Source organism: Pimephales promelas, chromosome 13, assembly GCF_988280905.1.
Source record: "Pimephales promelas chromosome 13, fPimPro1.hap1.1, whole genome shotgun sequence".
In the NCBI taxonomy this organism is placed as follows: Eukaryota; Metazoa; Chordata; class Actinopteri; order Cypriniformes; family Leuciscidae; genus Pimephales; species Pimephales promelas.
This window is the reverse complement of record NC_142781.1, coordinates 11,912,054-11,931,052: the sequence shown is the minus strand read 5'-3', so window position 1 is coordinate 11,931,052 and position 18,999 is coordinate 11,912,054. Positions and strand designations below refer to the sequence as shown.

General features: G+C 41.1%; 1 protein-coding gene and 92 non-coding genes across 93 annotated transcripts in view; all 93 read left to right on the top strand.

Moving 5' to 3' along the window:
* Positions 1-18,999, top strand: part of opn8c (opsin 8, group member c) — a 112,351-nt gene that overhangs the window by 66,184 nt on the left and 27,168 nt on the right.
* On the top strand, positions 72-183 carry trnal-caa (transfer RNA leucine (anticodon CAA)). The gene is made up of 2 exons: positions 72-109; positions 138-183. It is a non-coding gene; the product is annotated as a tRNA-Leu (tRNA).
* Positions 276-387, top strand: trnal-caa (transfer RNA leucine (anticodon CAA)). The gene is made up of 2 exons: positions 276-313; positions 342-387. It is a non-coding gene; the product is annotated as a tRNA-Leu (tRNA).
* On the top strand, positions 473-584 carry trnal-caa (transfer RNA leucine (anticodon CAA)). The gene is made up of 2 exons: positions 473-510; positions 539-584. It is a non-coding gene; the product is annotated as a tRNA-Leu (tRNA).
* On the top strand, positions 678-789 carry trnal-caa (transfer RNA leucine (anticodon CAA)). The gene is made up of 2 exons: positions 678-715; positions 744-789. It is a non-coding gene; the product is annotated as a tRNA-Leu (tRNA).
* Positions 875-986, top strand: trnal-caa (transfer RNA leucine (anticodon CAA)). The gene is made up of 2 exons: positions 875-912; positions 941-986. It is a non-coding gene; the product is annotated as a tRNA-Leu (tRNA).
* trnal-caa (transfer RNA leucine (anticodon CAA)) lies at positions 1,079-1,190 on the top strand. The gene is made up of 2 exons: positions 1,079-1,116; positions 1,145-1,190. It is a non-coding gene; the product is annotated as a tRNA-Leu (tRNA).
* Positions 1,276-1,387, top strand: trnal-caa (transfer RNA leucine (anticodon CAA)). The gene is made up of 2 exons: positions 1,276-1,313; positions 1,342-1,387. It is a non-coding gene; the product is annotated as a tRNA-Leu (tRNA).
* trnal-caa (transfer RNA leucine (anticodon CAA)) lies at positions 1,473-1,584 on the top strand. The gene is made up of 2 exons: positions 1,473-1,510; positions 1,539-1,584. It is a non-coding gene; the product is annotated as a tRNA-Leu (tRNA).
* Positions 1,678-1,789, top strand: trnal-uaa (transfer RNA leucine (anticodon UAA)). The gene is made up of 2 exons: positions 1,678-1,715; positions 1,744-1,789. It is a non-coding gene; the product is annotated as a tRNA-Leu (tRNA).
* trnal-caa (transfer RNA leucine (anticodon CAA)) lies at positions 1,875-1,986 on the top strand. The gene is made up of 2 exons: positions 1,875-1,912; positions 1,941-1,986. It is a non-coding gene; the product is annotated as a tRNA-Leu (tRNA).
* On the top strand, positions 2,071-2,182 carry trnal-caa (transfer RNA leucine (anticodon CAA)). Its single transcript has 2 exons — positions 2,071-2,108; positions 2,137-2,182. It is a non-coding gene; the product is annotated as a tRNA-Leu (tRNA).
* On the top strand, positions 2,276-2,387 carry trnal-caa (transfer RNA leucine (anticodon CAA)). The gene is made up of 2 exons: positions 2,276-2,313; positions 2,342-2,387. It is a non-coding gene; the product is annotated as a tRNA-Leu (tRNA).
* trnal-caa (transfer RNA leucine (anticodon CAA)) lies at positions 2,481-2,592 on the top strand. Its single transcript has 2 exons — positions 2,481-2,518; positions 2,547-2,592. It is a non-coding gene; the product is annotated as a tRNA-Leu (tRNA).
* trnal-caa (transfer RNA leucine (anticodon CAA)) lies at positions 2,678-2,789 on the top strand. Its single transcript has 2 exons — positions 2,678-2,715; positions 2,744-2,789. It is a non-coding gene; the product is annotated as a tRNA-Leu (tRNA).
* trnal-caa (transfer RNA leucine (anticodon CAA)) lies at positions 2,874-2,985 on the top strand. Its single transcript has 2 exons — positions 2,874-2,911; positions 2,940-2,985. It is a non-coding gene; the product is annotated as a tRNA-Leu (tRNA).
* trnal-caa (transfer RNA leucine (anticodon CAA)) lies at positions 3,079-3,190 on the top strand. The gene is made up of 2 exons: positions 3,079-3,116; positions 3,145-3,190. It is a non-coding gene; the product is annotated as a tRNA-Leu (tRNA).
* trnal-caa (transfer RNA leucine (anticodon CAA)) lies at positions 3,283-3,394 on the top strand. Its single transcript has 2 exons — positions 3,283-3,320; positions 3,349-3,394. It is a non-coding gene; the product is annotated as a tRNA-Leu (tRNA).
* trnal-caa (transfer RNA leucine (anticodon CAA)) lies at positions 3,480-3,591 on the top strand. Its single transcript has 2 exons — positions 3,480-3,517; positions 3,546-3,591. It is a non-coding gene; the product is annotated as a tRNA-Leu (tRNA).
* On the top strand, positions 3,677-3,788 carry trnal-caa (transfer RNA leucine (anticodon CAA)). Its single transcript has 2 exons — positions 3,677-3,714; positions 3,743-3,788. It is a non-coding gene; the product is annotated as a tRNA-Leu (tRNA).
* trnal-uaa (transfer RNA leucine (anticodon UAA)) lies at positions 3,882-3,993 on the top strand. The gene is made up of 2 exons: positions 3,882-3,919; positions 3,948-3,993. It is a non-coding gene; the product is annotated as a tRNA-Leu (tRNA).
* Positions 4,087-4,198, top strand: trnal-caa (transfer RNA leucine (anticodon CAA)). The gene is made up of 2 exons: positions 4,087-4,124; positions 4,153-4,198. It is a non-coding gene; the product is annotated as a tRNA-Leu (tRNA).
* Positions 4,284-4,395, top strand: trnal-caa (transfer RNA leucine (anticodon CAA)). Its single transcript has 2 exons — positions 4,284-4,321; positions 4,350-4,395. It is a non-coding gene; the product is annotated as a tRNA-Leu (tRNA).
* On the top strand, positions 4,489-4,600 carry trnal-caa (transfer RNA leucine (anticodon CAA)). The gene is made up of 2 exons: positions 4,489-4,526; positions 4,555-4,600. It is a non-coding gene; the product is annotated as a tRNA-Leu (tRNA).
* On the top strand, positions 4,686-4,797 carry trnal-caa (transfer RNA leucine (anticodon CAA)). The gene is made up of 2 exons: positions 4,686-4,723; positions 4,752-4,797. It is a non-coding gene; the product is annotated as a tRNA-Leu (tRNA).
* trnal-caa (transfer RNA leucine (anticodon CAA)) lies at positions 4,888-5,001 on the top strand. The gene is made up of 2 exons: positions 4,888-4,927; positions 4,956-5,001. It is a non-coding gene; the product is annotated as a tRNA-Leu (tRNA).
* trnal-caa (transfer RNA leucine (anticodon CAA)) lies at positions 5,087-5,198 on the top strand. Its single transcript has 2 exons — positions 5,087-5,124; positions 5,153-5,198. It is a non-coding gene; the product is annotated as a tRNA-Leu (tRNA).
* On the top strand, positions 5,292-5,403 carry trnal-caa (transfer RNA leucine (anticodon CAA)). The gene is made up of 2 exons: positions 5,292-5,329; positions 5,358-5,403. It is a non-coding gene; the product is annotated as a tRNA-Leu (tRNA).
* Positions 5,489-5,600, top strand: trnal-caa (transfer RNA leucine (anticodon CAA)). The gene is made up of 2 exons: positions 5,489-5,526; positions 5,555-5,600. It is a non-coding gene; the product is annotated as a tRNA-Leu (tRNA).
* On the top strand, positions 5,693-5,804 carry trnal-caa (transfer RNA leucine (anticodon CAA)). Its single transcript has 2 exons — positions 5,693-5,730; positions 5,759-5,804. It is a non-coding gene; the product is annotated as a tRNA-Leu (tRNA).
* trnal-caa (transfer RNA leucine (anticodon CAA)) lies at positions 5,890-6,001 on the top strand. The gene is made up of 2 exons: positions 5,890-5,927; positions 5,956-6,001. It is a non-coding gene; the product is annotated as a tRNA-Leu (tRNA).
* Positions 6,087-6,198, top strand: trnal-caa (transfer RNA leucine (anticodon CAA)). The gene is made up of 2 exons: positions 6,087-6,124; positions 6,153-6,198. It is a non-coding gene; the product is annotated as a tRNA-Leu (tRNA).
* trnal-uaa (transfer RNA leucine (anticodon UAA)) lies at positions 6,292-6,403 on the top strand. The gene is made up of 2 exons: positions 6,292-6,329; positions 6,358-6,403. It is a non-coding gene; the product is annotated as a tRNA-Leu (tRNA).
* On the top strand, positions 6,497-6,608 carry trnal-uaa (transfer RNA leucine (anticodon UAA)). The gene is made up of 2 exons: positions 6,497-6,534; positions 6,563-6,608. It is a non-coding gene; the product is annotated as a tRNA-Leu (tRNA).
* Positions 6,898-7,009, top strand: trnal-caa (transfer RNA leucine (anticodon CAA)). The gene is made up of 2 exons: positions 6,898-6,935; positions 6,964-7,009. It is a non-coding gene; the product is annotated as a tRNA-Leu (tRNA).
* On the top strand, positions 7,095-7,206 carry trnal-caa (transfer RNA leucine (anticodon CAA)). The gene is made up of 2 exons: positions 7,095-7,132; positions 7,161-7,206. It is a non-coding gene; the product is annotated as a tRNA-Leu (tRNA).
* On the top strand, positions 7,291-7,402 carry trnal-caa (transfer RNA leucine (anticodon CAA)). The gene is made up of 2 exons: positions 7,291-7,328; positions 7,357-7,402. It is a non-coding gene; the product is annotated as a tRNA-Leu (tRNA).
* trnal-caa (transfer RNA leucine (anticodon CAA)) lies at positions 7,496-7,607 on the top strand. The gene is made up of 2 exons: positions 7,496-7,533; positions 7,562-7,607. It is a non-coding gene; the product is annotated as a tRNA-Leu (tRNA).
* On the top strand, positions 7,700-7,811 carry trnal-caa (transfer RNA leucine (anticodon CAA)). Its single transcript has 2 exons — positions 7,700-7,737; positions 7,766-7,811. It is a non-coding gene; the product is annotated as a tRNA-Leu (tRNA).
* trnal-caa (transfer RNA leucine (anticodon CAA)) lies at positions 7,897-8,008 on the top strand. Its single transcript has 2 exons — positions 7,897-7,934; positions 7,963-8,008. It is a non-coding gene; the product is annotated as a tRNA-Leu (tRNA).
* Positions 8,094-8,205, top strand: trnal-caa (transfer RNA leucine (anticodon CAA)). The gene is made up of 2 exons: positions 8,094-8,131; positions 8,160-8,205. It is a non-coding gene; the product is annotated as a tRNA-Leu (tRNA).
* trnal-uaa (transfer RNA leucine (anticodon UAA)) lies at positions 8,299-8,410 on the top strand. Its single transcript has 2 exons — positions 8,299-8,336; positions 8,365-8,410. It is a non-coding gene; the product is annotated as a tRNA-Leu (tRNA).
* trnal-caa (transfer RNA leucine (anticodon CAA)) lies at positions 8,504-8,615 on the top strand. Its single transcript has 2 exons — positions 8,504-8,541; positions 8,570-8,615. It is a non-coding gene; the product is annotated as a tRNA-Leu (tRNA).
* trnal-caa (transfer RNA leucine (anticodon CAA)) lies at positions 8,701-8,812 on the top strand. Its single transcript has 2 exons — positions 8,701-8,738; positions 8,767-8,812. It is a non-coding gene; the product is annotated as a tRNA-Leu (tRNA).
* trnal-caa (transfer RNA leucine (anticodon CAA)) lies at positions 8,906-9,017 on the top strand. The gene is made up of 2 exons: positions 8,906-8,943; positions 8,972-9,017. It is a non-coding gene; the product is annotated as a tRNA-Leu (tRNA).
* On the top strand, positions 9,103-9,214 carry trnal-caa (transfer RNA leucine (anticodon CAA)). Its single transcript has 2 exons — positions 9,103-9,140; positions 9,169-9,214. It is a non-coding gene; the product is annotated as a tRNA-Leu (tRNA).
* On the top strand, positions 9,307-9,418 carry trnal-caa (transfer RNA leucine (anticodon CAA)). Its single transcript has 2 exons — positions 9,307-9,344; positions 9,373-9,418. It is a non-coding gene; the product is annotated as a tRNA-Leu (tRNA).
* trnal-caa (transfer RNA leucine (anticodon CAA)) lies at positions 9,504-9,615 on the top strand. Its single transcript has 2 exons — positions 9,504-9,541; positions 9,570-9,615. It is a non-coding gene; the product is annotated as a tRNA-Leu (tRNA).
* Positions 9,709-9,820, top strand: trnal-caa (transfer RNA leucine (anticodon CAA)). The gene is made up of 2 exons: positions 9,709-9,746; positions 9,775-9,820. It is a non-coding gene; the product is annotated as a tRNA-Leu (tRNA).
* Positions 9,906-10,017, top strand: trnal-caa (transfer RNA leucine (anticodon CAA)). The gene is made up of 2 exons: positions 9,906-9,943; positions 9,972-10,017. It is a non-coding gene; the product is annotated as a tRNA-Leu (tRNA).
* trnal-caa (transfer RNA leucine (anticodon CAA)) lies at positions 10,110-10,221 on the top strand. The gene is made up of 2 exons: positions 10,110-10,147; positions 10,176-10,221. It is a non-coding gene; the product is annotated as a tRNA-Leu (tRNA).
* trnal-caa (transfer RNA leucine (anticodon CAA)) lies at positions 10,307-10,418 on the top strand. The gene is made up of 2 exons: positions 10,307-10,344; positions 10,373-10,418. It is a non-coding gene; the product is annotated as a tRNA-Leu (tRNA).
* Positions 10,504-10,615, top strand: trnal-caa (transfer RNA leucine (anticodon CAA)). Its single transcript has 2 exons — positions 10,504-10,541; positions 10,570-10,615. It is a non-coding gene; the product is annotated as a tRNA-Leu (tRNA).
* On the top strand, positions 10,709-10,820 carry trnal-uaa (transfer RNA leucine (anticodon UAA)). Its single transcript has 2 exons — positions 10,709-10,746; positions 10,775-10,820. It is a non-coding gene; the product is annotated as a tRNA-Leu (tRNA).
* Positions 10,914-11,025, top strand: trnal-uaa (transfer RNA leucine (anticodon UAA)). The gene is made up of 2 exons: positions 10,914-10,951; positions 10,980-11,025. It is a non-coding gene; the product is annotated as a tRNA-Leu (tRNA).
* trnal-caa (transfer RNA leucine (anticodon CAA)) lies at positions 11,119-11,230 on the top strand. Its single transcript has 2 exons — positions 11,119-11,156; positions 11,185-11,230. It is a non-coding gene; the product is annotated as a tRNA-Leu (tRNA).
* Positions 11,316-11,427, top strand: trnal-caa (transfer RNA leucine (anticodon CAA)). The gene is made up of 2 exons: positions 11,316-11,353; positions 11,382-11,427. It is a non-coding gene; the product is annotated as a tRNA-Leu (tRNA).
* Positions 11,521-11,632, top strand: trnal-caa (transfer RNA leucine (anticodon CAA)). The gene is made up of 2 exons: positions 11,521-11,558; positions 11,587-11,632. It is a non-coding gene; the product is annotated as a tRNA-Leu (tRNA).
* trnal-caa (transfer RNA leucine (anticodon CAA)) lies at positions 11,718-11,829 on the top strand. Its single transcript has 2 exons — positions 11,718-11,755; positions 11,784-11,829. It is a non-coding gene; the product is annotated as a tRNA-Leu (tRNA).
* Positions 11,922-12,033, top strand: trnal-caa (transfer RNA leucine (anticodon CAA)). The gene is made up of 2 exons: positions 11,922-11,959; positions 11,988-12,033. It is a non-coding gene; the product is annotated as a tRNA-Leu (tRNA).
* On the top strand, positions 12,119-12,230 carry trnal-caa (transfer RNA leucine (anticodon CAA)). Its single transcript has 2 exons — positions 12,119-12,156; positions 12,185-12,230. It is a non-coding gene; the product is annotated as a tRNA-Leu (tRNA).
* Positions 12,316-12,427, top strand: trnal-caa (transfer RNA leucine (anticodon CAA)). The gene is made up of 2 exons: positions 12,316-12,353; positions 12,382-12,427. It is a non-coding gene; the product is annotated as a tRNA-Leu (tRNA).
* On the top strand, positions 12,521-12,632 carry trnal-caa (transfer RNA leucine (anticodon CAA)). Its single transcript has 2 exons — positions 12,521-12,558; positions 12,587-12,632. It is a non-coding gene; the product is annotated as a tRNA-Leu (tRNA).
* trnal-caa (transfer RNA leucine (anticodon CAA)) lies at positions 12,718-12,829 on the top strand. The gene is made up of 2 exons: positions 12,718-12,755; positions 12,784-12,829. It is a non-coding gene; the product is annotated as a tRNA-Leu (tRNA).
* trnal-caa (transfer RNA leucine (anticodon CAA)) lies at positions 12,922-13,033 on the top strand. Its single transcript has 2 exons — positions 12,922-12,959; positions 12,988-13,033. It is a non-coding gene; the product is annotated as a tRNA-Leu (tRNA).
* Positions 13,119-13,230, top strand: trnal-caa (transfer RNA leucine (anticodon CAA)). Its single transcript has 2 exons — positions 13,119-13,156; positions 13,185-13,230. It is a non-coding gene; the product is annotated as a tRNA-Leu (tRNA).
* Positions 13,316-13,427, top strand: trnal-caa (transfer RNA leucine (anticodon CAA)). Its single transcript has 2 exons — positions 13,316-13,353; positions 13,382-13,427. It is a non-coding gene; the product is annotated as a tRNA-Leu (tRNA).
* On the top strand, positions 13,521-13,632 carry trnal-uaa (transfer RNA leucine (anticodon UAA)). The gene is made up of 2 exons: positions 13,521-13,558; positions 13,587-13,632. It is a non-coding gene; the product is annotated as a tRNA-Leu (tRNA).
* On the top strand, positions 13,717-13,828 carry trnal-caa (transfer RNA leucine (anticodon CAA)). The gene is made up of 2 exons: positions 13,717-13,754; positions 13,783-13,828. It is a non-coding gene; the product is annotated as a tRNA-Leu (tRNA).
* On the top strand, positions 13,913-14,025 carry trnal-caa (transfer RNA leucine (anticodon CAA)). The gene is made up of 2 exons: positions 13,913-13,950; positions 13,980-14,025. It is a non-coding gene; the product is annotated as a tRNA-Leu (tRNA).
* On the top strand, positions 14,106-14,217 carry trnal-caa (transfer RNA leucine (anticodon CAA)). Its single transcript has 2 exons — positions 14,106-14,143; positions 14,172-14,217. It is a non-coding gene; the product is annotated as a tRNA-Leu (tRNA).
* Positions 14,303-14,414, top strand: trnal-caa (transfer RNA leucine (anticodon CAA)). Its single transcript has 2 exons — positions 14,303-14,340; positions 14,369-14,414. It is a non-coding gene; the product is annotated as a tRNA-Leu (tRNA).
* trnal-caa (transfer RNA leucine (anticodon CAA)) lies at positions 14,498-14,609 on the top strand. The gene is made up of 2 exons: positions 14,498-14,535; positions 14,564-14,609. It is a non-coding gene; the product is annotated as a tRNA-Leu (tRNA).
* Positions 14,703-14,814, top strand: trnal-uaa (transfer RNA leucine (anticodon UAA)). Its single transcript has 2 exons — positions 14,703-14,740; positions 14,769-14,814. It is a non-coding gene; the product is annotated as a tRNA-Leu (tRNA).
* trnal-caa (transfer RNA leucine (anticodon CAA)) lies at positions 14,900-15,011 on the top strand. The gene is made up of 2 exons: positions 14,900-14,937; positions 14,966-15,011. It is a non-coding gene; the product is annotated as a tRNA-Leu (tRNA).
* trnal-caa (transfer RNA leucine (anticodon CAA)) lies at positions 15,096-15,207 on the top strand. Its single transcript has 2 exons — positions 15,096-15,133; positions 15,162-15,207. It is a non-coding gene; the product is annotated as a tRNA-Leu (tRNA).
* trnal-caa (transfer RNA leucine (anticodon CAA)) lies at positions 15,292-15,403 on the top strand. Its single transcript has 2 exons — positions 15,292-15,329; positions 15,358-15,403. It is a non-coding gene; the product is annotated as a tRNA-Leu (tRNA).
* On the top strand, positions 15,497-15,608 carry trnal-uaa (transfer RNA leucine (anticodon UAA)). Its single transcript has 2 exons — positions 15,497-15,534; positions 15,563-15,608. It is a non-coding gene; the product is annotated as a tRNA-Leu (tRNA).
* On the top strand, positions 15,886-15,997 carry trnal-caa (transfer RNA leucine (anticodon CAA)). Its single transcript has 2 exons — positions 15,886-15,923; positions 15,952-15,997. It is a non-coding gene; the product is annotated as a tRNA-Leu (tRNA).
* Positions 16,083-16,194, top strand: trnal-caa (transfer RNA leucine (anticodon CAA)). Its single transcript has 2 exons — positions 16,083-16,120; positions 16,149-16,194. It is a non-coding gene; the product is annotated as a tRNA-Leu (tRNA).
* On the top strand, positions 16,472-16,583 carry trnal-caa (transfer RNA leucine (anticodon CAA)). The gene is made up of 2 exons: positions 16,472-16,509; positions 16,538-16,583. It is a non-coding gene; the product is annotated as a tRNA-Leu (tRNA).
* Positions 16,669-16,780, top strand: trnal-uaa (transfer RNA leucine (anticodon UAA)). Its single transcript has 2 exons — positions 16,669-16,706; positions 16,735-16,780. It is a non-coding gene; the product is annotated as a tRNA-Leu (tRNA).
* On the top strand, positions 16,866-16,977 carry trnal-caa (transfer RNA leucine (anticodon CAA)). The gene is made up of 2 exons: positions 16,866-16,903; positions 16,932-16,977. It is a non-coding gene; the product is annotated as a tRNA-Leu (tRNA).
* On the top strand, positions 17,061-17,172 carry trnal-caa (transfer RNA leucine (anticodon CAA)). Its single transcript has 2 exons — positions 17,061-17,098; positions 17,127-17,172. It is a non-coding gene; the product is annotated as a tRNA-Leu (tRNA).
* On the top strand, positions 17,266-17,377 carry trnal-uaa (transfer RNA leucine (anticodon UAA)). Its single transcript has 2 exons — positions 17,266-17,303; positions 17,332-17,377. It is a non-coding gene; the product is annotated as a tRNA-Leu (tRNA).
* Positions 17,463-17,574, top strand: trnal-caa (transfer RNA leucine (anticodon CAA)). Its single transcript has 2 exons — positions 17,463-17,500; positions 17,529-17,574. It is a non-coding gene; the product is annotated as a tRNA-Leu (tRNA).
* On the top strand, positions 17,659-17,770 carry trnal-caa (transfer RNA leucine (anticodon CAA)). Its single transcript has 2 exons — positions 17,659-17,696; positions 17,725-17,770. It is a non-coding gene; the product is annotated as a tRNA-Leu (tRNA).
* Positions 17,855-17,967, top strand: trnal-caa (transfer RNA leucine (anticodon CAA)). The gene is made up of 2 exons: positions 17,855-17,892; positions 17,922-17,967. It is a non-coding gene; the product is annotated as a tRNA-Leu (tRNA).
* Positions 18,061-18,172, top strand: trnal-uaa (transfer RNA leucine (anticodon UAA)). Its single transcript has 2 exons — positions 18,061-18,098; positions 18,127-18,172. It is a non-coding gene; the product is annotated as a tRNA-Leu (tRNA).
* Positions 18,258-18,369, top strand: trnal-caa (transfer RNA leucine (anticodon CAA)). Its single transcript has 2 exons — positions 18,258-18,295; positions 18,324-18,369. It is a non-coding gene; the product is annotated as a tRNA-Leu (tRNA).
* On the top strand, positions 18,454-18,565 carry trnal-caa (transfer RNA leucine (anticodon CAA)). Its single transcript has 2 exons — positions 18,454-18,491; positions 18,520-18,565. It is a non-coding gene; the product is annotated as a tRNA-Leu (tRNA).
* On the top strand, positions 18,651-18,762 carry trnal-caa (transfer RNA leucine (anticodon CAA)). The gene is made up of 2 exons: positions 18,651-18,688; positions 18,717-18,762. It is a non-coding gene; the product is annotated as a tRNA-Leu (tRNA).
* Positions 18,847-18,958, top strand: trnal-caa (transfer RNA leucine (anticodon CAA)). The gene is made up of 2 exons: positions 18,847-18,884; positions 18,913-18,958. It is a non-coding gene; the product is annotated as a tRNA-Leu (tRNA).

Genomic DNA, 18,999 nt, shown 5'->3' with positions numbered 1-18,999 from the left:
ATCAAGAATTGTTATATTAATTCTGTATGTATTTAACCATAGGCAGTGATGTGACTGAGCTCAACATAAGTGTCAGGATGGCCGAGTGGTCTAAGGCGCCAGACTCAAGGATTGTCAACCTTCTCAGTTGTTGAGATTTCTGGTCTCCGAATGGAGGCGTGGGTTCAAATCCCACTTCTGACAAAGAGCTTTTTTAAGGAAGAATTGTTATATTAATTCTGTATGTATTTATCAATAGACAGTGATGTGACTGAGGTTAACATAGTTGTTTAAGTGTAAGGATGGCCGAGTGGTCTAAGGCGCCAGACTCAAGGATTGTCAACCTTCTCAGTTGTTGAGATTTCTGGTCTCCGAATGGAGTCGTGGGTTCAAATCCCACTTCTGACAAAGAGCTTTTGTTAATCAAGAATTGTTATATTAATTCTGTATGTATTTAACCATAGGCAGTGATGTGACTGAGCTCAACATAAGTGTCAGGATGGCCGAGTGGTCTAAGGCGCCAGACTCAAGAAATGATAACCTTCTCAGTTGTTGAGATTTCTGGTCTCCGAATGGAGGCGTGGGTTCAAATCCCACTTCTGACAAAGAGCTTTTATTAAGGAAGAATTGTTATATTAATTCTGTATGTATTTATCAATAGACAGTGATGTGACTGAGGTTAACATAGCTGTTTAAGTGTCAGGATGGCCGAGTGGTCTAAGGCGCCAGACTCAAGGATTGTCAACCTTCTCAGTTGCTGAGATTTCTGGTCTCCGAATGGAGGCGTGGGTTCAAATCCCACTTCTGACAAAGAGCTTTTGTTAATCAAGAATTGTTATATTAATTCTGTATGTATTTAACCATAGGCAGTGATGTGACTGAGCTCAACATAAGTGTCAGGATGGCCGAGTGGTCTAAGGCGCCAGACTCAAGGATTGTCAACCTTCTCAGTTGTTGAGATTTCTGGTCTCCGAATGGAGGCGTGGGTTCAAATCCCACTTCTGACAAAGAGCTTTTTTAAGGAAGAATTGTTATATTAATTCTGTATGTATTTATCAATAGACAGTGATGTGACTGAGGTTAACATAGTTGTTTAAGTGTCAGGATGGCCGAGTGGTCTAAGGCGCCAGACTCAAGGATTGTCAACCTTCTCAGTTGTTGAGATTTCTGGTCTCCGAATGGAGGCGAGGGTTCAAATCCCACTTCTGACAAAGAGCTTTTGTTAATCAAGAATTGTTATATTAATTCTGTATTTATTTAACCATAGGCAGTGATGTGACTGAGCTCAACATAAGTGTCAGGATGGCCGAGTGGTCTAAGGCGCCAGACTCAAGGATTGTCAACCTTCTCAGTTGTTGAGATTTCTGGTCTCCGAATGGAGTCGTGGGTTCAAATCCCACTTCTGACAAAGAGCTTTTGTTAATCAAGAATTGTTATATTAATTCTGTATGTATTTAACCATAGGCAGTGATGTGACTGAGCTCAACATAAGTGTCAGGATGGCCGAGTGGTCTAAGGCGCCAGACTCAAGAAATGATAACCTTCTCAGTTGTTGAGATTTCTGGTCTCCGAATGGAGGCGTGGGTTCAAATCCCATTTCTGACAAAGAGCTTTTATTAAGGAAGAATTGGTATATTAATTCTGTATGTATTTATCAATAGACAGTGATGTGACTGATCTTAACATAGTGGTTTAAGTGTCAGGATGGCCGAGTGGTCTAAGGCGCCAGACTTAAGGAATGTTAACCTTCTCAGTTGTTGAGATTTCTGGTCTCCGAATGGAGGCGTGGGTTCAAATCCCACTTCTGACAAAGAGCTTTTATTAAGGAAGAATTGTTATATTAATTCTGTATGTATTTAACCATAGGCAGTGATGTGAGTGAGCTCAACATAAGTGTCAGGATGGCCGAGTGGTCTAAGGCGCCAGACTCAAGGATTGTCAACCTTCTCAGTTGTTGAGATTTCTGGTCTCCGAATGGAGGCGTGGGTTCAAATCCCACTTCGGACAAAGAGCTTTTTTCAGGAAGAATTGTTATTTTAATTCTGTATGTATTTAACCATAGGCAGTGATGTGACTGAGCTTAGTATAAGTGTCAGGATGGCCGAGTGGTCTAAGGCGCCAGACTCAAGGGTTGTCAACCTTCTCAGTTGTTGAGATTTCTGGTCTCCGAATGGAGGCGTGGGTTCAAATCCCACTTCTGACAAAGAGCTTTTATTAAGGAAGAATTGTTATATTAATTCTGTATGTATTTATCAATAGACAGTGATGTGACTGAGGTTAACATAGTTGTTTAAGTGTCAGGATGGCCGAGTGGTCTAAGGCGCCAGACTCAAGGATTGTCAACCTTCTCAGTTGCTGAGATTTCTGGTCTCCGAATGGAGGCGTGGGTTCAAATCCCACTTCTGACAAAGAGCTTTTATTAAGGAAGAATTGTTATATTAATTCTGTATGTATTTATCAATAGACAGTGATGTGACTGAGGTTAACATAGTTGTTTAAGTGTCAGGATGGCCGAGTGGTCTAAGGCGCCAGACTCAAGGATTGTCAACCTTCTCAGTTGCTGAGATTTCTGGTCTCCGAATGGAGGCGTGGGTTCAAATCCCACTTCTGACAAAGAGCTTTTGTTAATCAAGAATTGTTATATTAATTCTGTATGTATTTAACCATAGGCAGTGATGTGACTGAGCTCAACATAAGTGTCAGGATGGCTGAGTGGTCTAAGGCGCCAGACTCAAGGATTGTCAACCTTCTCAGTTGTTGAGATTTCTGGTCTCCGAATGGAGGCGTGGGTTCAAATCCCACTTCGGACAAAGAGCTTTTTTAAGGAAGAATTGTTATTTTAATTCTGTATGTATTTAACCATAGGCAGTGATGTGACTGAGCTTAGTATAAGTGTCAGGATGGCCGAGTGGTCTAAGGCGCCAGACTCAAGGGTTGTCAACCTTCTCAGTTGTTGAGATTTCTGGTCTCCGAATGGAGGCGTGGGTTCAAATCCCACTTCTGACAAAGAGCTTTTATTAAGGAAGAATTGTTATATTAATTCTGTATGTATTTATCAATAGACAGTGATGTGACTGAGGTTAACATAGTTGTTTAAGTGTCAGGATGGCCGAGTGGTCTAAGGTGCCAGACTCAAGGATTGTCAACCTTCTCAGTTGCTGAGATTTCTGGTCTCCGAATGGAGGCGTGGGTTCAAATCCCACTTCTGACAAAGAGCTTTTTTAAGGAAGAATTGTTATATTAATTCTGTATGTATTTATCAATAGACAGTGATGTGACTGAGGTTAACATAGTTGTTTAAGTGTCAGGATGGCCGAGTGGTCTAAGGCGCCAGACTCAAGGATTGTCAACCTTCTCAGTTGTTGAGATTTCTGGTCTCCAAATGGAGGCGTGGGTTCAAATCCCACTTCTGACAAAGAGCTTTTGTTAATCAAGAATTGTTATATTAATTCTTTATTTATTTAACCATAGGCAGTGATGTGACTGAGCTCAAAATAAGTGTCAGGATGGCCGAGTGGTCTAAGGCGCCAGACTCAAGGATTGTCAACCTTCTCAGTTGTTGAGATTTCTGGTCTCCGAATGGAGTCGTGGGTTCAAATCCCACTTCTGACAAAGAGCTTTTGTTAATCAAGAATTGTTATATTAATTCTGTATGTATTTAACCATAGGCATTGATGTGACTGAGCTCAACATAAGTGTCAGGATGGCCGAGTGGTCTAAGGCGCCAGACTCAAGAAATGATAACCTTCTCAGTTGTTGAGATTTCTGGTCTCCGAATGGAGGCGTGGGTTCAAATCCCACTTCTGACAAAGAGCTTTTATTAAGGAAGAATTGGTATAATAATTCTGTATGTATTTATCAATAGACGGTGATGTGACTGAGCTTAACATAGTAGTTTAAGTGTCAGGATGGCCGAGTGGTCTAAGGCGCCAGACTTAAGGAATGTTAACCTTCTCAGTTGTTGAGATATCTGGTCTCCGAATGGAGGCGTGGGTTCAAATCCCACTTCTGACAAAGAGCTTTTATTAAGGAAGAATTGTTATATTAATTCTGTATGTATTTATCAATAGACAGTGATGTGACTGAGGTTAACATAGTTGTTTAAGTGTCAGGATGGCCGAGTGGTCTAAGGCGCCAGACTCAAGGATTGTCAACCTTTTCAGTTGCTGAGATTTCTGGTCTCCGAATGGAGGCGTGGGTTCAAATCCCACTTCTGACAAAGAGCTTTTGTTAATCAAGAATTGTTATATTAATTCTGTATGTATTTAACCATAGGCAGTGATGTGACAGAGCTCAACATAAGTGTCAGGATGGCCGAGTGGTCTAAGGCGCCAGACTCAAGGATTGTCAACCTTCTCAGTTGTTGAGATTTCTGGTCTCCGAATGGAGGCGTGGGTTCAAATCCCACTTCTGACAAAGAGCTTTTATTAAGGAAGAATTGTTATATTAATTCTGTATGTATTTATCAATAGACAGTGATGTGACTGAGGTTAACATAGTTGTTTAAGTGTCAGGATGGCCTAGTGGTCTAAGGCGCCAGACTCAAGGATTGTCAACCTTCTCAGTTGCTGAGATTTCTGGTCTCCGAATGGAGGCGTGGGTTCAAATCCCACTTCTGACAAAGAGCTTTTGTTAATCAAGAATTGTTATATTAATTCTGTATGTATTTAACCATAGGCAGTGATGTGACTGAGCTCAACATAAGTGTCAGGATGGCCGAGTGGTCTAAGGCGCCAGACTCAAGGATTGTCAACCTTCTCAGTTGTTGAGATTTCTGGTCTCCGAATGGAGGCGTGGGTTCAAATCCCACTTCTGACAAAGAGCTTTTTTAAGGAAGAATTGTTATATTAATTCTGTATGTATTTATCAATAGACAGTGATGTGACTGAGGTTAACATAGTTGTTTAAGTGAAAGGATGGCCGAGTGGTCTAAGGCGCCAGACTCAAGGATTGTCAACCTTCTCAGTTGTTGAGATTTCTGGTCTCCGAATGGAGTCGTGGGTTCAAATCCCACTTCTGACAAAGAGCTTTTGTTAATCAAGAATTGTTATATTAATTCTGTATGTATTTAACCATAGGCAGTGATGTGACTGAGCTCAACATAAGTGTCAGGATGGCCGAGTGGTCTAAGGCGCCAGACTCAAGAAATGATAACCTTCTCAGTTGTTGAGATTTCTGGTCTCCGAATGGAGGCGTGGGTTCAAATCCCACTTCTGACAAAGAGCTTTTATTAAGGAAGAATTGTTATATTAATTCTGTATGTATTTATCAATAGACAGTGATGTGACTGAGGTTAACATAGCTGTTTAAGTGTCAGGATGGCCGAGTGGTCTAAGGCGCCAGACTCAAGGATTGTCAACCTTCTCAGTTGCTGAGATTTCTGGTCTCCGAATGGAGGCGTGGGTTCAAATCCCACTTCTGACAAAGAGCTTTTGTTAATCAAGAATTGTTATATTAATTCTGTATGTATTTAACCATAGGCAGTGATGTGACTGAGCTCAACATAAGTGTCAGGATGGCCGAGTGGTCTAAGGCGCCAGACTCAAGGATTGTCAACCTTCTCAGTTGTTGAGATTTCTGGTCTCCGAATGGAGGCGTGGGTTCAAATCCCACTTCTGACAAAGAGCTTTTTTAAGGAAGAATTGTTATATTAATTCTGTATGTATTTATCAATAGACAGTGATGTGACTGAGGTTAACATAGTTGTTTAAGTGTCAGGATGGCCGAGTGGTCTAAGGCGCCAGACTCAAGGATTGTCAACCTTCTCAGTTGTTGAGATTTCTGGTCTCCGAATGGAGGCGAGGGTTCAAATCCCACTTCTGACAAAGAGCTTTTGTTAATCAAGAATTGTTATATTAATTCTGTATTTATTTAACCATAGGCAGTGATGTGACTGAGCTCAACATAAGTGTCAGGATGGCCGAGTGGTCTAAGGCGCCAGACTCAAGGATTGTCAACCTTCTCAGTTGTTGAGATTTCTGGTCTCCGAATGGAGTCGTGGGTTCAAATCCCACTTCTGACAAAGAGCTTTTGTTAATCAAGAATTGTTATATTAATTCTGTATGTATTTAACCATAGGCAGTGATGTGACTGAGCTCAACATAAGTGTCAGGATGGCCGAGTGGTCTAAGGCGCCAGACTCAAGAAATGATAACCTTCTCAGTTGTTGAGATTTCTGGTCTCCGAATGGAGGCGTGGGTTCAAATCCCATTTCTGACAAAGAGCTTTTATTAAGGAAGAATTGGTATATTAATTCTGTATGTATTTATCAATAGACAGTGATGTGACTGATCTTAACATAGTGGTTTAAGTGTCAGGATGGCCGAGTGGTCTAAGGCGCCAGACTTAAGGAATGTTAACCTTCTCAGTTGTTGAGATTTCTGGTCTCCGAATGGAGGCGTGGGTTCAAATCCCACTTCTGACAAAGAGCTTTTATTAAGGAAGAATTGGTATATTAATTCTGTATGTATTTATCAATAGACGGTGATGTGACTGAGCTTAACATAGTGGTTTAAGTGTCAGGATGGCCGAGTGGTCTAAGGCGCCAGACTTAAGGAATGTTAACCTTCTCAGTTGTTGAGATATCTGGTCTCCGAATGGAGGCGTGGGTTCAAATCCCACTTCTGACAAAGAGCTTTTATTAAGGAAGAATTGTTATATTAATTCTGTATGTATTTATCAATAGACAGTGATGTGACTGAGGTTAACATAGTTGTTTAATTGTCAGGTTGGCCGAGTGGTCTAAGGCGCCAGACTCAAGAATTGTCAACCTTCTCAGTTGTTGAGATTTCTGCTCTCCGAATGGAGGCGTGGGTTCAAATCCCACTACTGACAAAGAGCTTTTGTAAGGAAGAATTGTTATATTAATTCTGTATGTATTTAACCATAGACAGTGATGTGACTGAGCTTAACATAAGTGTCAGGATGGCCGAGTGGTCTAAGGCGCCAGACTCAAGAATTGTCAACCTTCTCAGTTGTTGAGATTTCTGGTCTCCGAATGGAGGCGTGGGTTCAAATCACACTTCTGACAAAGAGCTTTTATTAAGGAAGAATTGTTATATTAATTCTGTATGTATTGATCAATAGATAGTAATGTGACTGAGCTTAACATAAGTGTCAGGATGGCTGAGTGGTCTAAGGCGCCAGACTCAAGGATTGTCAACCTTCTCAGTTGTTGAGATTTCTGGTCTCCGAATGGAGGCGTGGGTTCAAATCCCACTTCGGACAAAGAGCTTTTTTAAGGAAGAATTGTTATTTTAATTCTGTATGTATTTAACCATAGGCAGTGATGTGACTGAGCTTAGTATAAGTGTCAGGATGGCCGAGTGGTCTAAGGCGCCAGACTCAAGGGTTGTCAACCTTCTCAGTTGTTGAGATTTCTGGTCTCCGAATGGAGGCGTGGGTTCAAATCCCACTTCTGACAAAGAGCTTTTATTAAGGAAGAATTGTTATATTAATTCTGTATGTATTTATCAATAGACAGTGATGTGACTGAGGTTAACATAGTTGTTTAAGTGTCAGGATGGCCGAGTGGTCTAAGGCGCCAGACTCAAGGGTTGTCAACCTTCTCAGTTGTTGAGATTTCTGGTCTCCGAATGGAGGCGTGGGTTCAAATCCCACTTCTGACAAAGAGCTTTTTTAAGGAAGAATTGTTATATTAATTCTGTATGTATTTATCAATAGACAGTGATGTGACTGAGGTTAACATAGTTGTTTAAGTGTCAGGATGGCCGAGTGGTCTAAGGCGCCAGACTCAAGGATTGTCAACCTTCTCAGTTGTTGAGATTTCTGGTCTCCAAATGGAGGCGTGGGTTCAAATCCCACTTCTGACAAAGAGCTTTTGTTAATCAAGAATTGTTATATTAATTCTTTATTTATTTAACCATAGGCAGTGTTGTGACTGAGCTCAAAATAAGTGTCAGGATGGCCGAGTGGTCTAAGGCGCCAGACTCAAGGATTGTCAACCTTCTCAGTTGTTGAGATTTCTGGTCTCCGAATGGAGTCGTGGGTTCAAATCCCACTTCTGACAAAGAGCTTTTGTTAATCAAGAATTGTTATATTAATTCTGTATGTATTTAACCATAGGCAGTGATGTGACTGAGCTCAACATAAGTGTCAGGATGGCCGAGTGGTCTAAGGCGCCAGACTCAAGAAATGATAACCTTCTCAGTTGTTGAGATTTCTGGTCTCCGAATGGAGGCGTGGGTTCAAATCCCACTTCTGACAAAGAGCTTTTATTAAGGAAGAATTGGTATAATAATTCTGTATGTATTTATCAATAGACGGTGATGTGACTGAGCTTAACATAGTAGTTTAAGTGTCAGGATGGCCGAGTGGTCTAAGGCGCCAGACTTAAGGAATGTTAACCTTCTCAGTTGTTGAGATATCTGGTCTCCGAATGGAGGCGTGGGTTCAAATCCCACTTCTGACAAAGAGCTTTTATTAAGGAAGAATTGTTATATTAATTCTGTATGTATTTATCAATAGACAGTGATGTGACTGAGGTTAACATAGTTGTTTAAGTGTCAGGATGGCCGAGTGGTCTAAGGCGCCAGACTCAAGGATTGTCAACCTTTTCAGTTGCTGAGATTTCTGGTCTCCGAATGGAGGCGTGGGTTCAAATCCCACTTCTGACAAAGAGCTTTTGTTAATCAAGAATTGTTATATTAATTCTGTATGTATTTAACCATAGGCAGTGATGTGACAGAGCTCAACATAAGTGTCAGGATGGCCGAGTGGTCTAAGGCGCCAGACTCAAGGATTGTCAACCTTCTCAGTTGTTGAGATTTCTGGTCTCCGAATGGAGGCGTGGGTTCAAATCCCACTTCTGACAAAGAGCTTTTATTAAGGAAGAATTGTTATATTAATTCTGTATGTATTTATCAATAGACAGTGATGTGACTGAGGTTAACATAGTTGTTTAAGTTTCAGGATGGCCGAGTGGTCTAAGGCGCCAGACTCAAGGATTGTCAACCTTCTCAGTTGCTGAGATTTCTGGTCTCCGAATGGAGGCGTGGGTTCAAATCCCACTTCTGACAAAGAGCTTTTGTTAATCAAGAATTGTTATATTAATTCTGTATGTATTTAACCATAGGCAGTGATGTGACTGAGCTCAACATAAGTGTCAGGATGGCCGAGTGGTCTAAGGCGCCAGACTCAAGGATTGTCAACCTTCTCAGTTGTTGAGATTTCTGGTCTCCGAATGGAGGCGTGGGTTCAAATCCCACTTCTGACAAAGAGCTTTTTTAAGGAAGAATTGTTATATTAATTCTGTATGTATTTATCAATAGACAGTGATGTGACTGAGGTTAACATAGTTGTTTAAGTGTAAGGATGGCCGAGTGGTCTAAGGCGCCAGACTCAAGGATTGTCAACCTTCTCAGTTGTTGAGATTTCTGGTCTCCGAATGGAGTCGTGGGTTCAAATCCCACTTCTGACAAAGAGCTTTTGTTAATCAAGAATTGTTATATTAATTCTGTATGTATTTAACCATAGGCAGTGATGTGACTGAGCTCAACATAAGTGTCAGGATGGCCGAGTGGTCTAAGGCGCCAGACTCAAGAAATGATAACCTTCTCAGTTGTTGAGATTTCTGGTCTCCGAATGGAGGCGTGGGTTCAAATCCCACTTCTGACAAAGAGCTTTTATTAAGGAAGAATTGTTATATTAATTCTGTATGTATTTATCAATAGACAGTGATGTGACTGAGGTTAACATAGTTGTTTAAGTGTCAGGATGGCCGAGTGGTCTAAGGCGCCAGACTCAAGGATTGTCAACCTTCTCAGTTGCTGAGATTTCTGGTCTCCGAATGGAGGCGTGGGTTCAAATCCCACTTCTGACAAAGAGCTTTTGTTAATCAAGAATTGTTATATTAATTCTGTATGTATTTAACCATAGGCAGTGATGTGACTGAGCTCAACATAAGTGTCAGGATGGCCGAGTGGTCTAAGGCGCCAGACTCAAGGATTGTCAACCTTCTCAGTTGTTGAGATTTCTGGTCTCCGAATGGAGGCGTGGGTTCAAATCCCACTTCTGACAAAGAGCTTTTTTAAGGAAGAATTGTTATATTAATTCTGTATGTATTTATCAATAGACAGTGATGTGACTGAGGTTAACATAGTTGTTTAAGTGTCAGGATGGCCGAGTGGTCTAAGGCGCCAGACTCAAGGATTGTCAACCTTCTCAGTTGTTGAGATTTCTGGTCTCCGAATGGAGGCGAGGGTTCAAATCCCACTTCTGACAAAGAGCTTTTGTTAATCAAGAATTGTTATATTAATTCTGTATTTATTTAACCATAGGCAGTGATGTGACTGAGCTCAACATAAGTGTCAGGATGGCCGAGTGGTCTAAGGCGCCAGACTCAAGGATTGTCAACCTTCTCAGTTGTTGAGATTTCTGGTCTCCGAATGGAGTCGTGGGTTCAAATCCCACTTCTGACAAAGAGCTTTTGTTAATCAAGAATTGTTATATTAATTCTGTATGTATTTAACCATAGGCAGTGATGTGACTGAGCTCAACATAAGTGTCAGGATGGCCGAGTGGTCTAAGGCGCCAGACTCAAGAAATGATAACCTTCTCAGTTGTTGAGATTTCTGGTCTCCGAATGGAGGCGTGGGTTCAAATCCCATTTCTGACAAAGAGCTTTTATTAAGGAAGAATTGGTATATTAATTCTGTATGTATTTATCAATAGACAGTGATGTGACTGATCTTAACATAGTGGTTTAAGTGTCAGGATGGCCGAGTGGTCTAAGGCGCCAGACTTAAGGAATGTTAACCTTCTCAGTTGTTGAGATTTCTGGTCTCCGAATGGAGGCGTGGGTTCAAATCCCACTTCTGACAAAGAGCTTTTATTAAGGAAGAATTGGTATATTAATTCTGTATGTATTTATCAATAGACGGTGATGTGACTGAGCTTAACATAGTGGTTTAAGTGTCAGGATGGCCGAGTGGTCTAAGGCGCCAGACTTAAGGAATGTTAACCTTCTCAGTTGTTGAGATATCTGGTCTCCGAATGGAGGCGTGGGTTCAAATCCCACTTCTGACAAAGAGCTTTTATTAAGGAAGAATTGTTATATTAATTCTGTATGTATTTAACAATAGACAGTGATGTGACTGAGGTTAACATAGTTGTTTAAGTGTCAGGATGGCCGAGTGGTCTAAGGCGCCAGACTCAAGGATTGTCAACCTTTTCAGTTGCTGAGATTTCTGGTCTCCGAATGGAGGCGTGGGTTCAAATCCCACTTCTGACAAAGAGCTTTTGTTAATCAAGAATTGTTATATTAATTCTGTATGTATTTAACCATAGGCAGTGATGTGACAGAGCTCAACATAAGTGTCAGGATGGCCGAGTGGTCTAAGGCGCCAGACTCAAGGATTGTCAACCTTCTCAGTTGTTGAGATTTCTGGTCTCCGAATGGAGGCGTGGGTTCAAATCCCACTTCTGACAAAGAGCTTTTATTAAGGAAGAATTGTTATATTAATTCTGTATGTATTTATCAATAGACAGTGATGTGACTGAGGTTAACATAGTTGTTTAAGTGTCAGGATGGCCGAGTGGTCTAAGGCGCCAGACTCAAGGATTGTCAACCTTCTCAGTTGCTGAGATTTCTGGTCTCCGAATGGAGGCGTGGGTTCAAATCCCACTTCTGACAAAGAGCTTTTGTTAATCAAGAATTGTTATATTAATTCTGTATGTATTTAACCATAGGCAGTGATGTGACTGAGCTCAACATAAGTGTCAGGATGGCCGAGTGGTCTAAGGCGCCAGACTCAAGGATTGTCAACCTTCTCAGTTGTTGAGATTTCTGGTCTCCGAATGGAGGCGTGGGTTCAAATCCCACTTCTGACAAAGAGCTTTTTTAAGGAAGAATTGTTATATTAATTCTGTATGTATTTATCAATAGACAGTGATGTGACTGAGGTTAACATAGTTGTTTAAGTGTAAGGATGGCCGAGTGGTCTAAGGCGCCAGACTCAAGGATTGTCAACCTTCTCAGTTGTTGAGATTTCTGGTCTCCGAATGGAGGCGTGGGTTCAAATCCCACTTCTGACAAAGAGCTTTTGTTAATCAAGAATTGTTATTTTAATTCTGTATTTATTTAACCATAGGCAGTGATGTGACTGAGCTCATCATAAGTGTCAGGATGGCCGAGTGGTCTAAGGCGCCAGACTCAAGGATTGTCAACCTTCTCAGTTGTTGAGATTTCTGGTCTCCGAATGGAGTCGTGGGTTCAAATCCCACTTCTGACAAAGAGCTTTTGTTAATCAAGAATTGTTATATTAATTCTGTATGTATTTAACCATAGGCAGTGATGTGACTGAGCTCAACGTAAGTGTCAGGATGGCCGAGTGGTCTAAGGCGCCAGACTCAAGAAATGATAACCTTCTCAGTTGTTGAGATTTCTGGTCTCCGAATGGAGGCGTGGGTTCAAATCCCACTTCTGACAAAGAGCTTTTATTAAGGAAGAATTGTTATATTAATTCTGTATGTATTTATCAATAGACAGTGATGTGACTGAGGTTAACATAGTTGTTTAAGTGTCAGGATGGCCGAGTGGTCTAAGGCGCCAGACTCAAGGATTGTCAACCTTCTCAGTTGCTGAGATTTCTGGTCTCCGAATGGAGACGTGGGTTCAAATCCCACTTCTGACAAAGAGCTTTTGTTAATCAAGAATTGTTATATTAATTCTGTATGTATTTAACCATAGGCAGTGATGTGACTGAGCTCAACATAAGTGTCAGGATGGCCGAGTGGTCTAAGGCGCCAGACTCAAGGATTGTCAACCTTCTCAGTCGTTGAGATTTCTGGTCTCCGAATGGAGGCGTGGGTTCAAATCCCACTTCTGACAAAGAGCTTTTTTAAGGAAGAATTGTTATATTAATTCTGTATGTATTTATCAATAGACAGTGATGTGACTGAGGTTAACATAGTTGTTTAAGTGTCAGGATGGCCGAGTGGTCTAAGGCGCCAGACTCAAGGATTGTCAACCTTCTCAGTTGTTGAGATTTCTGGTCTCCGAATGGAGGCGAGGGTTCAAATCCCACTTCTGACAAAGAGCTTTTGTTAATCAAGAATTGTTATATTAATTCTGTATTTATTTAACCATAGGCAGTGATGTGACTGAGCTCAACATAAGTGTCAGGATGGCCGAGTGGTCTAAGGCGCCAGACTCAAGGATTGTCAACCTTCTCAGTTGTTGAGATTTCTGGTCTCCGAATGGAGTTGTGGGTTCAAATCCCACTTCTGACAAAGAGCTTTTGTTAATCAAGAATTGTTATATTAATTCTGTATGTATTTAACCATAGGCAGTGATGTGACTGAGCTCAACATAAGTGTCAGGATGGCCGAGTGGTCTAAGGCGCCAGACTCAAGAAATGATAACCTTCTCAGTTGTTGAGATTTCTGGTCTCCGAATGGAGGCGTGGGTTCAAATCCCATTTCTGACAAAGAGCTTTTATTAAGGAAGAATTGGTATATTAATTATGTATGTATTTATCAATAGACAGTGATGTGACTGATCTTAACATAGTGGTTTAAGTTTCAGGATGGCCGAGTGGTCTAAGGCGCCAGACTTAAGGAATGTTAACCTTCTCAGTTGTTGAGATATCTGGTCTCCGAATGGAGGCGTGGGTTCAAATCCCACTTCTGACAAATTTCTTTTGTAAGGAAGAATTGTTATATTAATTCTGTATGTATTTAACCATAGACAGTGATGTGACTGAGCTTAACATAAGTGTCAGGATGGCCGAGTGGTCTAAGGCGCCAGACTCAAGGATTGTCAACCTTCTCAGTTGTTGAGATTTCTGGTCTCCGAATGGAGGCGTGGGTTCAAATCCCACTTCTGACAAAGAGCTTTTTTAAGGAAGAATCGTTATATTAATTCTGTATGTATTTAACGATAGATAGTGATGTGACTGAGCATAACATAAGTGTCAGGATGGCCGAGTGGTCTAAGGCGCCAGACTCAAGAAATGATAACCTTTCTTAGTTGTTGAGATTTCTGGTCTCCGAATGGAGGTGTGGGTTCAAATCCCACTTCTGACAAAGAGCTTATGTTAGGAAGAATTGTTATATTAATTCTGTATTTAAACATATACAGTGATGTAACTGAGCTCAACAAAAGTGTCAGGATGGCCGAGTGGTCTAAGGCGCCAGACTCAAGGATTGTCAACCTTCTCAGTTGTTGAGATTTCTGGTCTCCGAATGGAGGCGTGGGTTCAAATCCCACTTCTGACAAAGAGCTTTTGTTAATCAAGAATTGTTAAATTAATTCTGTTTGTATTTAACCATAGACAGTGATGTGACTGAGCTTAACATAAGTGTCAGGATAGCCGAGTGGTCTAAGGCGCCAGACTCAAGGATTTTCAACCTTCTCAGTTGTTGAGATTTCTGGTCTCCGAATGGAGGCGTGGGTTCAAATCCCACTTCTGACAAAGAGCTTTTGTAAGGAAGAATTGTTGTATTAATTCTGTATGTTTTAACCATAGACAGTGATGTGACTGAGCTTAACATAAGTGTTAGGATGGCCGAGTGGTCTAAGGCGCCAGACTCAAGGATTGTCAACCTTCTCAGTTGTTGAGATTTCTGGTCTCCGAATGGAGGCGTGGGTTCAAATCCCACTTCTGACAAAGAGCTTTTATTAAGGAAGAATTGTTATATTAATTCTGTATGTATTAATCAATAGACAGTGATGTGACTGAGCTTAACATAGTGGTTTAAGTGTCAGGATGGCCGAGCGGTCTAAGGCGCCAGACTTAAGGATTGTCAACCTTCTCAGTTGTTGAGATTTCTGGTCTCCGAATGGAGGTGTGGGTTCAAATCCCACTTCTGACAAAGAGCTTTTGTTAATCAGGAAATGTTATATTAATTCTGTATGTATTTAACCATAGACAGTGATGTGACTGAGCTAAACATAAGTGTCAGGATGGCCGAGTGGACTAAGGCGCCAGACTCAAGGATTGTCAACCTTCTCAGTTGTTGAGATTTCTGGTCTCCAAATGGAGGCGTGGGTTCAAATCCCACTTCTGACAAAGTGCTTTTGTAAGGAAGAATTGTTATATTAATTCTGAATGTATTTAACCATAGACAGTGATGTGACTGAGCTTAACATAAGTGTCAGGATGGCCGAGTGGTCTAAGGCGCCAGACTCAAGGATTGTCAACCTTCTCAGTTGTTGATATTTCTGGTCTCCGAATGGAGGCGTAGGTTCAAATCCCACTTCTGACAAAGAGCTTTTTTAAGGAAGAATTGTTATATTAATTCTGTATGTATTTAACCATAAGCAGTGATGTGACTAAACATAACATAAGTGTCAGGATGGCCGAGTGGTCTAAGGCGCCAGACTCAAGGATGGTCAACCTTCTCAGTTGTTGAGATTTCTGGTCTCCGAATAGAGGCGTGGGTTCAAATCCCACTTCTGACAAAGAGCTTTTATTGAGGAAGAATTGTTATATTAATTCTGTATGTATTTATCAATATACAGTTATGTGACTGAGCTTAACATAGTGGTTTAAGTGTCAGGATGGCCGAGTGGTCTAAGGCGCCACACTTAAGGAATGTTAACCTTCTCAGTTGTTGAGATATCTGGTCTCCGAATGGAGGTGTGGGTTCAAATCCCACTTCTGACAAAGAGCTTTTATTAAGGAAGAAGTGTTATATTAATTCTGAATGTATTGATCAATAGATAGTGATGTGACTGAGGTTAACATAAGTGTCAGGATGTTCGAGTGGTCTAAGGCGCCAGACTCAAGAATTGTCAACCTTCTCAGTTGTTGAGATTTCTGCTCTCCGAATGGAGGTGTGGGTTCAAATCCCACTTCTGACAAAGAGCTTATGTAAGGAAGAATTGTTATATTAATTCTGTATTTAAACATATACAGTGATGTAACTGAGCTCAACAAAAGTGTCAGGATGGCCGAGTGGTCTAAGGCGCCAGACTCAAGGATTGTCAACCTTCTCAGTTGTTGAGATTTCTGGTCTCCGAATGGAGGCGTGGGTTCAAATCCCACTTCTGACAAAGAGCTTTTGTTAATCAAGAATTGTTATATTAATTCTGTATGTATTTAACCATAGGCAGTGATGTGACTAAGCTCAACATAAGTGTCAGGATGGCCGAGTGGTCTAAGGCGCCAGACTCAAGGATTGTCAACCTTCTCAGTTGTTGAGATATCTGGTCTCCGAATGGAGGTGTGGGTTCAAATCCCACTTCTGACAAAGAGCTTTTATTAAGGAAGAAGTGTTATATTAATTCTGAATGTATTGATCAATAGATAGTGATGTGACTGAGGTTAACATAAGTGTCAGGATGTTCGAGTGGTCTAAGGCGCCAGACTCAAGAATTGTCAACCTTCTCAGTTGTTGAGATTTCTGCTCTCCGAATGGAGGTGTGGGTTCAAATCCCACTTCTGACAAAGAGCTTATGTAAGGAAGAATTGTTATATTAATTCTGTATTTAAACATATACAGTGATGTAACTGAGCTCAACAAAAGTGTCAGGATGGCCGAGTGGTCTAAGGCGCCAGACTCAAGGATTGTCAACCTTCTCAGTTGTTGAGATTTCTGGTCTCCGAATGGAGGCGTGGGTTCAAATCCCACTTCTGACAAAGAGCTTTTGTTAATCAAGAATTGTTATATTAATTCTGTATGTATTTAACCATAGGCAGTGATGTGACTAAGCTCAACATAAGTGTCAGGATGGCTGAGTGGTCTAAGGCGCCAGACTTAAGGAATGTTAACCTTCTCAGTAGTTGAGATATCTGGTCTCCGAATGGAGGCGTGGGTTCAAATCCCACTTCTGACAAAGAGCTTTTGATAATCAAGAATTGTTATATTAATTCTGTGTGTATTTAACCATAGACAGTGATGTGACTGAGCTTAACATAAGTGTCAGGATGGCCGAGTGGTCTAAGGCGCCAGACTCAAGGATTTTCAACCTTCTCAGTTGTTGAGATTTCTGGTCTCCGAATGGAGGCGTGGGTTCAAATCCCACTTCTGACAAAGAGCTTTTGTAAGGAAGAATTGTTGTATTAATTCTGTATGTTTTAACCATAGACAGTGATGTGACTGAGCTTAACATAAGTGTTAGGATGGCCGAGTGGTCTAAGGCGCCAGACTCAAGGATTGTCAACCTTCTCAGTTGTTGAGATTTCTGGTCTCCGAATGGAGGTGTGGGTTCAAATCCCACTTCTGACAAAGAGCTTTTATTAAGGAAGAATTGTTATATTAATTTTGTATGTATTTATCAATAGACAGTGATGTGACTGAGCTTAACATAGTGGTTTAAGTGTCAGGATGGCCGAGTGGTCTAAGGCGCCAGACTTAAGGATTGTCAACCTTCTCAGTTGTTGAGATTTCTGGTCTCCGAATGGAGGTGTGGGTTCAAATCCCACTTCTGACAAAGAGCTTTTGTTAATCAGGAAATGTTATATTAATTCTGTATGTATTTAACCATAGACAGTGATGTGACTGAGCTAAAAATAAGTGGCAGGATGGCTGAGTGGTCTAAGGCGCCAGACTCAAGGATTGTCAACCTTCTCAGTTGTTGAGATTTCTGGTCTTCAAATGGAGGTGTGGGTTCAAATCCCACTTCTGACAAAGTGCTTTTGTAAGGAAGAATTGTTATATTAATTCTATATGTATTTAACCATAGACAGTGATGTGACTGAGCTTAACATAAGTGTCAGGATGGCCGAGTGGTCTAAGGCGCCAGACTCAAGGATTGTCAACCTTCTCAGTTGTTGAGATTTCTGGTCTCCGAATGGAGGCGTGGGTTCAAATCCCACTTCTGACAAAGAGCTTTTTTAAGGAAGAATTGTTATATTAATTCTGTATGTATTTAACCATAAGCAGTGATGTGACTGAGCATAACATAAGTGTCAGGATGGCCGAGTGGTCTAAGGCGCCAGACTCAAGGATGGTCAACCTTCTCAGTTGTTTTCGATTTCTGGTCTCCAAATGGAGGCGTGGGTTCAAATCCCACTTCTGACAAAGAGCTTTTATTGAGGAAGAATTGTTATATTAATTCTGTATGTATTTATCAATATACAGTGATGTGACTGAGCTTAACATAGTGGTTTAAGTGTCAGGATGGCTGAGTGGTCTAAGGCGCCAGACTTAAGGAATGTTAACCTTCTCAGTTGTTGAGATATCTGGTCTCCGAATGGAGGCGTGGGTTCAAATCCCACTTCTGACAAAGAGCTTTTATTAAGGAAGAATTGTTATATTAATTCTGTTTGTATTGATCAATAGAAAGTGATGTGACTGAGCTTAACATAAGTGTCAGGATGGCCGAGTGGTCTAAGGCGCCAGACTCAAGAATTGTCAACCTTCTCAGTTGTTGAGATTTCTGGTCTCCGAATGGAGGCGTGGGTTCAAATCCCACTTCGGACAAAGAGCTTTTTTAAGGAAGAATTGTTATTTTAATTCTGTATGTATTTAACCATAGGCAGTGATGTGACTGAGCTTAGTATAAGTGTCAGGATGGCCGAGTGGTCTAAGGCGCCAGACTCAAGGATTGTCAACCTTCTCAGTTGTTGAGATTTCTGGTCTCCGAATGGAGGTGTGGGTTCAAATCCCACTTCTGACAAAGAGCTTTTATTAAGGAAGAATTGTTATATTAATTCTGTGTGTATTTAACCATAGACAGTGATGTGACTGAGCTAAACATAAGTGTCAGGATGGCCGAGTGGACTAAGGCGCCAGACTCAAGGATTGTCAACCTTCTCAGTTGTTGAGATTTCTGGTCTCCAAATGGAGGCGTGGGTTCAAATCCCACTTCTGACAAAGTGCTTTTGTAAGGAAGAATTGTTATATTAATTCTGAATGTATTTAACCATAGACAGTGATGTGACTGAGCTTAACATAAGTGTCAGGATGGCCGAGTGGTCTAAGGCGCCAGACTCAAGGATTGTCAACCTTCTCAGTTGTTGATATTTCTGGTCTCCGAATGGAGGCGTAGGTTCAAATCCCACTTCTGACAAAGAGCTTTTTTAAGGAAGAATTGTTATATTAATTCTGTAT